An 11,062-nucleotide genomic window follows, 5' to 3' on the forward strand; every position below is an offset into this window, starting at 1 on the left:
TTCTTCATTTCATCTCATATTACATTTTGAATTGTGTATGTATTATTTTTTTCATTTCATTACACAGAGTAATGTGAAAAGAATGAATTTAATTGTCTTAAATTTTGAGATAATTTTATTCCTCTTATATTTTGTAATGACATTTAAATTCCTTTAAAATTTGCGAAATTAATTTTTTTTTTCCATAAGATATATCTATAAGATATACAAGAATCGTCTTGGACAATTTTCACGTTGTATGCGTTGATTTAATCACATTATATAAATGACTCTTTATGCAAAATATATTATACGTAGTAGACGACCGTAACGTAAGTTTTCATGAAGTGAATCAACATTAAGTTTTATGTTGTACATAATAATACGTCACAGTACGTGCATAGGACGTAGTAATTTCAAGAAAGTGATACCATTATCATTAACGTTTCACCGTGATTACCGGTGTTCATTGCAAAGTACTTGATCATTCACGTAACAATTATTATCATCTCATTTTATGGCAACTTATGTACGTAATATTAGCAAAAAGAGACGTCATAAACAAAGATAGTATGTAGGTATTTCGTAACAATTACTTTCCAACTTACTTAGTTCTGACGACATTAATAATATTAGTAAAAAGTACATCGCGTTTATTAGCGTAACAAAATTTAAACTTATTGGGCAGAACTTTGGAAATAGAAGATAAACTTTTAAACGCTCTCTCCTGCCTGGGTTTTGTACCCGGCGTTGTAATGGAACACCTGTGCGCGCACAGGCGTATTTCCCTCGACATTTTCTTATGAAATTTTAGCCTCCACATTTTTAACACTCGTACATTTGTTACGCGGTACGTTGCGGCGGTAAATTTCTTCGAGTCCCGTGGCTGTATTATGGGGTATAATTTCCAGATATACCCAGCGCGCGCGCGGGGAAGTGTACTTTCATATACATACCGCGCACCACAGCTCGCTACAGGGATACGACTCTGTGACTTACGAGTTGGAAACTTCCAACTTGCATCTATGCCGGGTCCGATAATTCACAATAATCGACATTTACGACTCACGTAGCGTACCGCGCCGGGTAATCAAAAACGGCTCCTCCGAAACTGTTTCATCGAACGGTTAAACGAAGTTAGCGTGTGTCCGCTTCTATATCTTCGGGTGAAGAAATTCCGTATGTAAATTGATAATTGGATAAGGTAGAATACTACAGTCAATCTCAGACAATTATTTGTCGCTCTCAAGTCTACGATTTTAGAATAAAATAGCATGGCTTATTTCTTTTGTATTTAAACTGTTATATAACAAAGACTTTTTTTTTAACTAAACTATTTTATATAAAATTGCTCTATAATTTTTCCTTTCTCGGTAAAATTTATTTTATCAAAAGTTCTAAAGGTATTATTTCAACAAAGTTATAAAGATATTATTCCGACGCGATAGGACTCTTGAAAAAAATTCGGATATCTACAGCCTTGACCACATAGGAACAACACAAATTTTCCAATGAAAAATAAATTAAAAAATAGCTTTATTGAAAAATAATATTTATCTTTATAACAATTTTATTGATTTGTTTAAAAAAAATGCAATAAATTGAGATTGCTTTCTCAAGCAGAACCACAGGTCATCATGACAAAATGATATCAAGATGACTCTAAAATGATCACTAAAAGTCGCTTTTTAATCACTTGTGATTCATTTTAATGTCACTTTAATGATATCGTTTGTTGTTCTGTCTGAGTTATACTTAGAGCGAATCGGATCAATATATATTTTGAGATAGTGAATGAATATTTATCGTCAATTTTATTATTTATTGTTTCAAACGAGCTGCTTTCGAAACAAAAAAGTAATCAAATTAATGACAAATATCGACTATCTTAAAATTTACATTGATCCGATTCGCTCTGTGATCCAATTCGCCTCGATCTATCTTACCAAGACTATACTGTTTTCTGTATTTTGTTGATACGAGTTGATACGAGTTGAAATTGTTGCGACTGCTAATCTCTTTCTTGAGTTTTTTTCACAAAGATGCTAACGATGAAATGCATTCGGTAAATTGGATATACATAGAGTACGTGATGGAAGAGTATACGTCTTGCGCGAATATTCGCGACGACGGGATGCCTGCCGCACTTAAATTGCACACAGCACGGTGTGTCGGTGCTTTTCTGACGTAAGGCGACTTGTAAGAACCGTCGTCATTATTAACACCACCCACTGCCACGCATCTGTTCCTCGAGCTGCCTTTTACACGCGGCATTCGCATTCCCGATGTATCCGTTGTACGCGCTACAAAACAGAGCGGTTTAGGCGGATGTCACGCGAAAGCGCATCCGCGTGCACGTGTGTGCATACGCACGAGCGACCGCGATAATAGCAGCTCCGCCGGCGATGCAACTGCTACAATTCAGTATTCTCATCTCCGTGGACTCATTTTGTCCTCCATTGTTTGTCTCGCTTTGGCATTCATCCGCGCCGTATAATTGTAACGATAGTTACCAAACTGTGTCACGTTACGTTTGTATTATCGTATGAAATTCCGCGGCTTCCGAGTTTCGAGGTAAATGTATTCTTCGTCGCTAAAGACATTTAATCCAATCGCATTAAAATCACTTTAGTTTATGAGTTATTTACTGCGTGTTATTTAACTATTTCATAAAATCGTCTGATTAATCTACAGAATGATTTCATGCGAGTTTACAAATGTGAAGTGAAAACAAATCTTTGATGTACGTGTATTCCTCCTTTTCTTACCACTGTTTTTTGTGATTGCCTTCCTGCTGCTTGCACTGGGTTATATTATATTAGCGTAACTGATATATATGGAGAGAGAAGCACTTCTCTTTCCGGATATTGTAGAACTTACTCTCGGTTCACTAGGGATACGAATTTCTTACTTTTAGATTCAAATCGTTGAAGATGGCTTAAAAAAAAACGTTCTAATAGAAAATTGTGTAATTCAAAGTGCAAATATCTCAGCTAACATCAACTAAAAGTAACATAATATAAATGTTATAATTTTGCATTGAGCAATGTAATTGTTATGTAATATAACATGTGTTATATTACATTTATATTGCTGAGTGTGAAATTATCACATCGATGTTATGTTACTTTTAGTTCATATCGACTGGCTATTTTATATGAAGAATTTCTGCGCTCCAATATAACTATATTATGCTTTTATTAGTCGTTATTTCTATTATTATCTGAAAAAAAAAATGTTCTGCACATCATGCACCGTTATTGCAATTTGTAACGTGTGCGTGTGCGTGTGCGCGTGCATGCGTGCATGCGTGCGATGACTATGAATATGCACCGTGTGACGATATATAAATACTATTCGAGTATGATATCCCAGACATGCCATGATGAATATGCTCAGTAATTACCTAACGCTAATTACGCTAAAATGATAATGACGCCGCTTATGCGGAAATACGTCTGTGTTCTCTCGCCAAACCGTTCTATAATTTTACATAGCGATGAGAGTCCACCTAATATCCCGTTATCGCCGCAACGACGAGCACTAAAGTCATTAATAATAACAACCGACGAACGTGGGGGATATCGATTTATTTGCGCCTCGAATTACCGCGCGGAACTATCCTGCGACTCAATCTTCACCGATATAACGTTCGTCCTTATTATCGCCGGATAGATTTTCAGTTTCTTTTAATCCGCTTTCCTCCCAGAAGATTTATTTCGTTTTAGATACGGCGACGAGGCTAGATATAGATATACCGCAAGGATATGCGGTTGGCGAATGGAGCCGATAGATTTTGATTACGGATACCTTGTCACATATAAAGAGATTCAAAGCTCTTCATCTATTTCTTGATCGCATAATCTAAATGTTATTTCCGTAGGATATTTCTGTTATTTTTAGCTTTTTACAATTTATTGTACTTGAGCTCTATAAAATAGTTTATTAAAATAGTTTATCTGTGTGTTGTGTGTAAATATTATAATACGACTTTGGAAAAACAGTTATTATTTTTAATGTTATATTTTATTAATTGCATGCAAAATTAAAAAGGAAGAAAACTATTAGACTAAAATTATCATAAGAAAACTATTAGACGAAAATTATCTATTTAATGTATATCAAATATAATTTTGTTCTTCTCTCTCTCTCTCTCTCTCTCTCTCTCTCTAAATTTTATTATATTTTTCATATAAATTTCATCGCAATATAAATTTCAAAGTATCCTAAAAAATTAAAATAAAATGTATAAAAAAAAAGTTTCTCAATTTATCAATAATTCCAATAAAGATTACTGTGAATTATTTCTAAGATTATGCATTGAATCTTAAAAGAAACAAGTTTTATGGAAAATGGTAAATATATATTTTTCCGTACGAAAATTGGCGAGAATGCATGCGTGTCATATTGGATACATTTTTTTCAAATCCAAGAAAATTTATATTTAATAATCGTACTATTGTATCAAGCTCATCATTTCGTCATCGCGTAATTTGCCGCTGAGACTGGATGTGAGCATCGTCAAACGTTGTAAACTTTATAAAGCTGGCGTGTGAAACAAAGGCATTTAATATTCGACCGTATTATTAATTAATTTTTTCATCTTCTCTCTGCTCCGCGGTGAATTTAATATTTAAGTGGCAGGGGGGTGCTTTTGTTCCGTCGACGGTGGCGGCGCGCAACTTCAGCCCGCAATCTTCCCTCTCAGGCGGGCAAAAGACGGCAACGAAATTCTCGGTAAGCTGCTTTGGCACGCGTGCTCCAGAGAACTACAGCCACGAAAGTGAAATACACCTGCCGTGCCGCGCGGGTTTTCGCAGATTCGCCCTCAAAAGTGGAGCGAAAGGAACGCGCGTTGGGAAAGAGAGGATGGCGGAGGGTCGACGTTGTGGCGCGCGGAAAGGCGCACGCGATTTATGGCGTCTTAAGACTGCCGGTACTTTATGACGACCTTAATGTTTGCACCGTAAATTGGGTGGCTTAGGACAGCGAGGTAGGACGAAAACAGTAAAATGAAGATCCCCCCGTCGAGCCATGACCGGCATTTCGGGAATAATGATGCCGTTCGAGCGGCGAAAAATATTTTTCCTTCGAGAAGTCAAAGTAACCCTTTAACTATTATTATTTCATAAGTAATCACAATATTCGAAGCTTTTGATTATCTCTGTAAATTTATTATTATGAAAATTATCACGATGTCTAATTCCGATATACGACAATGAATAGCAACTGATAATCTTATTTAAATAATTCTAACTATTAATTATATGAATAAGTAATATGCGAATCACTGTTCCTTTCTTAGACCTCTTCACATTTTTATGTATATTTTGCAATATTGTGATCAAAGTTATGCAATTCAGAAATGTTTGAAAAACAAACATTTGCAATCATGTTTTAGTAGTTGGAAAAATATATCCTTATTATGTTTTCTTGTCTCTCACGTTGTTTCTGCGAGCTTCAAAGAAAACGTTGTTATTATGTATAACGCATGTGTTATATTTTCCGCTCTAGTGAACTATCTCTCGCAATATGCAAGTATCTCGTTGCAATCACTATACGTAGTATATATAAATGCTATTACTGTTAAAACTCGAGATACAGAAATCTATTTGAATTTTGCTGTAATAAAATCTACTTCTGCGATCGAAATGTGTCAATAGATTTCGATTTATGCGATATTTCGAATAAAAGAATCGAAAATGGTATTTCAAATTACAAATCGCAAAGAGAAAAAATGATTAATGTCTTAATTAAATACATTTAGCCAAGAAAAAATCACACACACACACACACACACACACACAAAGTTCTCTAAAGATTTTACTAAAATTAGGATCTAGGGGTATTTGCAGGATAGTCGTGCATCATTCTTGGCGCCTCAATTATATAATCACGTTACCATCAACTTTTCATTAAGGAAATTCCGTAACCTGCATCCGACATTCCGACGTTTTGCATGTAATGACCGGTTTAGTGCGCCTCAGCCGCTTGTATTTAAATTCGCGATTTGACACGGTCACGGTGTTGCGTGGCGCACGTGTAATTTCTCACAGCCAAAAGTGCCGTATGTCACGAAGAGTTTAAAACAGACACTCGATACGAAATATAATTTCCAAGTGTCACGCGCGATCATCATCATATACCATCACCGAATACCGGAATAAATAATCGATATACGAAATCTATTCTTGTGATTTTCAGGCCGTAATAAAATTCATAGAAAATATTCAAAATCCATTAATACCAGTTTACAAAAAAAAACTAATATTGTTTCTCGAAATTGAGATAAAAACAGTTTGTTAAATATTTTGAAAATATTGTTTTTATTTATCTTTACTGTACTATATACACAGGCTGCTAAAAAAATGTTCTTTATATATTTAAATTAAAAAAATTAATTCACACACACATAAACGGCCCAATAAGATTCTTATTGTTTTATTTAAAAAAATTAATACTAAAATATTTAAATACATATAATTCACAAATTAAGTTTACTACCAGCAGTTTTACCATTTAGCTTGTTAAGTAGTGTAACGTATATATATCAAATTACTTTATAATTTCACACAGTTAATCCGTCGTTTCCATCCGTCCGTTTGTCCATTTCATTCGATTACGTCTGCAAAATTCTCAACTTTAATTTTTAATTTTTTTTAACATTTTTTTATTGGCAATAGACACCTACATCGAAAGAACGATTTTGTTAAGTATCTAAAAATTTAGCTAAATAAAGATAAAAATAATTTTGTCAGATTAAAATAATTATACAAGACATTCAAGCATAATAGGCAATGCATGCTGCAGCAAAAAATTTTGACACTCTAGCAATTAACTCATACGTCATATATAATTATTTTGATGGTCTAACAAAATTATTTTCAGATCTAAATAAATTTTTAGATACTTTAACAAAACTATTCTTTAAGTGTATGGTACTTACTTTCACCGATGTAAGATACGAGTTAAATCAATTGAAAGGGTCAAAAATCAAAGTCAGTGAGATTATCAGTAATATAGGATAAATCTAAAGGAGTTTAAAATGTTAATTATAATAATACTTTTAATAAATTATAATGTATCATATTTTATAATTTTTTATGAAGTTCTTCCAATAATTACAATTATTATTGCTCTTATAGTTATCTATTGCAAAAAATTTGTTTTAACATTGTCTACGAATTCGTTAGAAATCAAGCGTGTTCTCAAAAGCTTTTAGAACTCTCATTCTGAAGAGTGAAATTTCATTCTTAAAGATTGAAAACTGAGCCACTCTTTTTCAAGACTGGGGTACACTTTTCACTTAAAATAAGATTTCACTTTAAAGAGTACGCTTGCTCTTACAATTAGATGATGTGGATGTAGATACGAGCAGTGTACCGATAAAGAAATCGGAAAAAATCGCATACGAGGCCAGGCGAGTGGCTCTCGTGGTTCAACGAGCTTGCTCTCGTTTGGGTTCCACGTAATTCAGACAATGAGTGCCGCTCGATATCCAAGGGTCGCGCCTATATAGTAGCGCGTTACTTAGTGGCGTTCACTCAAAAGCGACTTTACTCTCTTTATGAGCGCTTCTAAACTCAAGTAAGGAAACCTTCTCTCAAGGGGCTGTCGACTTATTATTTTCATCCCTTAACGCGCAAATATTTACGTAGCGACACCAGGACGGAGCGCGCAGAGGGATTGAAGAGATACCGTGATGATGTCTGCTAGCAGGATGGAAGAAGCAGAAGACGCATCGGTTTACGAGATGCAGAGATTAGTGTTAACGAGACACCGCGCCGTAAGATAGCCTTGCAGCGAGAGAATTTCATTTTCGGGTATAATAATGCGACACGATATTTCGGGGCTTATCGGCTTTGTTGGACTTGGGAATTAATTTTGGAAATTATTGATAATGAACTAGTCGGCGCGATTGATTGCCATCGAATTTTATGAAAGTCAGCAATTTCGCGGAACCGTGAAAATTTTCATTGTGTGCTATTAAATTGCACTACGTGCGCATGTAGATTCATAATGTTTTAATTAAAGGAAGTTGTAATTATGCATAAAAATATTTTTTAAACTATATAATAATTTATATATTAATTATCTACAGATATAGATAGGTAATCGAAAATTATAATGACAGTATATCGAAGTAAATAGAATTACTTTGCAATCTGTTAACATAAATTATTACTTCATTTGTTTACTGTGGAACTGCATTAGATATAATAGTCATGCAATCATTATTTAACCACATTTAACTATTAAGTGGGGACTAATTGTTACCTAGAAAATAATGAATATTATAATAATAGCTCTTAATCAAAACATTGAATAAATATTGGATAAATTATATGTTAAATATATGTATCGCCGTATATAAATTTTTTTCCGCGATTATTGATCTAAATTTACTGATTATAATTTCATAATAGGGGAATTGCATTTTTTTATTATACTGAGATTTTAAACTGAGATTTAAACTGTTGCAAAAATTCTCGATTTATTGGCTTATTCTTTCGGATATTTTTGTATGATTTCAGCGATGTCTAATTTTCCGTATTAATCCGACAACCACAGTACTGTGAGCGTGCGGATACATATATACATATATCATCAAACATTAAATAAACAACAGTCTCGAGCGGAGTTACGCAAATCGTTCTACACCCCCGTAAGGGTGGTACAATGGCGGTACAATTCGCGTTGCCCGTTTGCGGGTGCGTTGGAATTATTTAGCGTAGCCGCGCCCGAGATGTTCTCGCGCGGCGTGTTTCCCTTCGTTAACGTAGCTCCGCCGAATCAGAGAAAGGGCGAGGGTGTTCAAAATTCCATAATCCATATTCTTGAGGAATTTATACCGGATCTATGCGCGAGCGGCAGTCATTCGCCTTTACCTTTACCGAACGTTCCTTTCCTCGCAGGGAAAGTATTAGCGGATGAGAATCGCATGCGGTGATAACGACTTGCCGGTAACGTAAGATCGTCCGAGCGATTCTCTAGAAAAATGGAAAATCTAACGTGATATCGGTTTAATATCGGTACCAAATGGCGTCTCGTTCGTCGTTACTGTGGGGCTGGAACGTTCTAAGAGTATAGCACGGGTGTAGCACGAACGGTTGAAACGTTATAGCAAAAGGCGGCGCCCGTACACTTTACGGAGGAGACTTACGTCGCGCTGGAAAGTGGTAATTACGTATCGGTAGGTGTCAGGAAACGATGCTATAAACGCGTATGCGCGAGAATGAAATCTCCGAACTCTAGACTGATATGTTGGCGTTATGTCTCATCATTATGTCGACGCTCTCACGATTACGGATGCTCTCATTTTAATATAACATGACCCGAATCGATAGCATTACCTTTTCCAATAATGAATCATTTCACTGTCTCTTTTTTTTAAATTAAAAATCGAGCTGTAATATTTATAGACCTTTCTTGATGCCAATATTATTAATTTATAGCACGAATCATTTAAAAATATTTATGTGCTTTATTTGAGAGATTATATATATATATAGAAAAGCATATAGGACATTTCGTATATTTAATTAGATTTATTCTCATAGATCTAAATTTGTATCATATTGTTTATTACTGTCTCCTTGAAATACAACGTTTACCTCACTAGTTATTGCAAAGAATATATAAAGTTCTCTGTAGTCTAATTGTGAGGATGCTCGCATGGTATGCGTGAAGTCTAGATTTGATTTTCAGTCGAGGTAATATTTTTCGCAATAAAATCATTAGCAGTTTTTCAAATGATTATTAACATCAAATAAAAAATACTCTTACTAGATGCTTGTTAATGTAAAAAAATTATTAAATTGCATTGTAAAATGGTATTCTGGTTCTACTCTATGATAGCGTTTCAAAACTGAAAAAGACTTCGGCGCAATATGCGGAATCAGATTGTGTGTGCGTGTGTATGTGTGTGTATATATATATAAATCCATACAAGAAAAATATTTAAGCACTAAGATCCTGCTTTGATCGAATATAGGACTTTTTTATACTTAATAAAAAAAGATCATTTTCATAATTTTAGGGAGAAATGTCATACAATGCTCCATTGATTGTAAGTAACAAAAATAGAGTAGTAAATAAAGCGACAATAATAATATGTAATAAAGTAGCCATAATATTGTGGATATTTCGAGAATCGTTTTAGATTTATAAAGTGTGGCATTAAATAAAATACGCCGACGAATCGAGCGACGTACAAAGAATAAAGATGTATTGGGATAGATTTTACCGGAAGCAAACAGTGGAATTGAAAACGTTATAAGTACCGACAGCACGAAGATCTAATAAGCGGAAGAACTCGAACGGACGTGAAAACGTCTTTAAAGGAATATCGCCGTGGAGCGTATTTCAAAGAACGGCGATGAATTTACTTTCACGAGCGGTAGGTGTTCCAGTTATTTGCAGCGAGATAGAAATAACTACGAGAGCACACGTCCTAAAGGTTCGACGCGCGTTCGTTTACAGACCTGTTATTCTGAAACGTTTGGTCACATAAATTTATTTACACCGCGTCCGCGCAAAACTGTTTGCTCAACTTGACACAATAGGCACAACGTGAATGATGAAACACCTCCAACAAAATAACATCCATGACGCGTAAACACCAATATCGGTTACTAAAAATAGGTCGGGCCGAGTCGAAAAGCAGCAAAGTAAACCACCCCGTCGCGAGTACGTTCATCATTCGATCGATGGCACCGCTCCTCCAATGTACTCGAAATCTAAAGAGAACTGATCGTGAAGAAACGACAGTATGACACCTCAATTCTCCTCTTCTGACAAAATGGTCGCTTCGAAATTAAATGAACGTAGACTTTAATCTTAGAATGCTACCGATTAAGTGATATAATATTGTTGTTGGTATATCAATTTTACGTCTGAAGAAATGGATCAGTTCTTAGTTGATGTAACACACAAAATTTTACACTTTTAATCCTTTAGGAATGACATCGTCTTGCCATTAAAAATACAATTACCTATATGTTACATATATATTGCTATATATATAATTATTGATTATTAGAGGATTTAAATTAATATAGGTATAAGATTGAATTGTTAAAAG

The 11,062-nt window shown here is 34.7% G+C and overlaps 1 protein-coding gene and 1 long non-coding RNA gene across 4 annotated transcripts in view; one reads left to right on the forward strand and one right to left on the reverse strand.

Moving 5' to 3' along the window:
• LOC147908647 (uncharacterized) overlaps positions 1–11,062 on the reverse strand; it is an 81,175-nt gene that overhangs the window by 48,857 nt on the left and 21,256 nt on the right. The window lies entirely within an intron of this gene.
• Tmtc2 (Transmembrane O-mannosyltransferase targeting cadherins 2) overlaps positions 1–11,062 on the forward strand; it is a 290,264-nt gene that overhangs the window by 25,170 nt on the left and 254,032 nt on the right. The window lies entirely within an intron of this gene.

The sequence above is a fragment of the Acromyrmex echinatior genome, chromosome 9 (assembly GCF_024713525.1).
Source record: "Acromyrmex echinatior isolate Ae372 chromosome 9, ASM2471352v2, whole genome shotgun sequence".
In the NCBI taxonomy this organism is placed as follows: Eukaryota; Metazoa; Arthropoda; class Insecta; order Hymenoptera; family Formicidae; genus Acromyrmex; species Acromyrmex echinatior.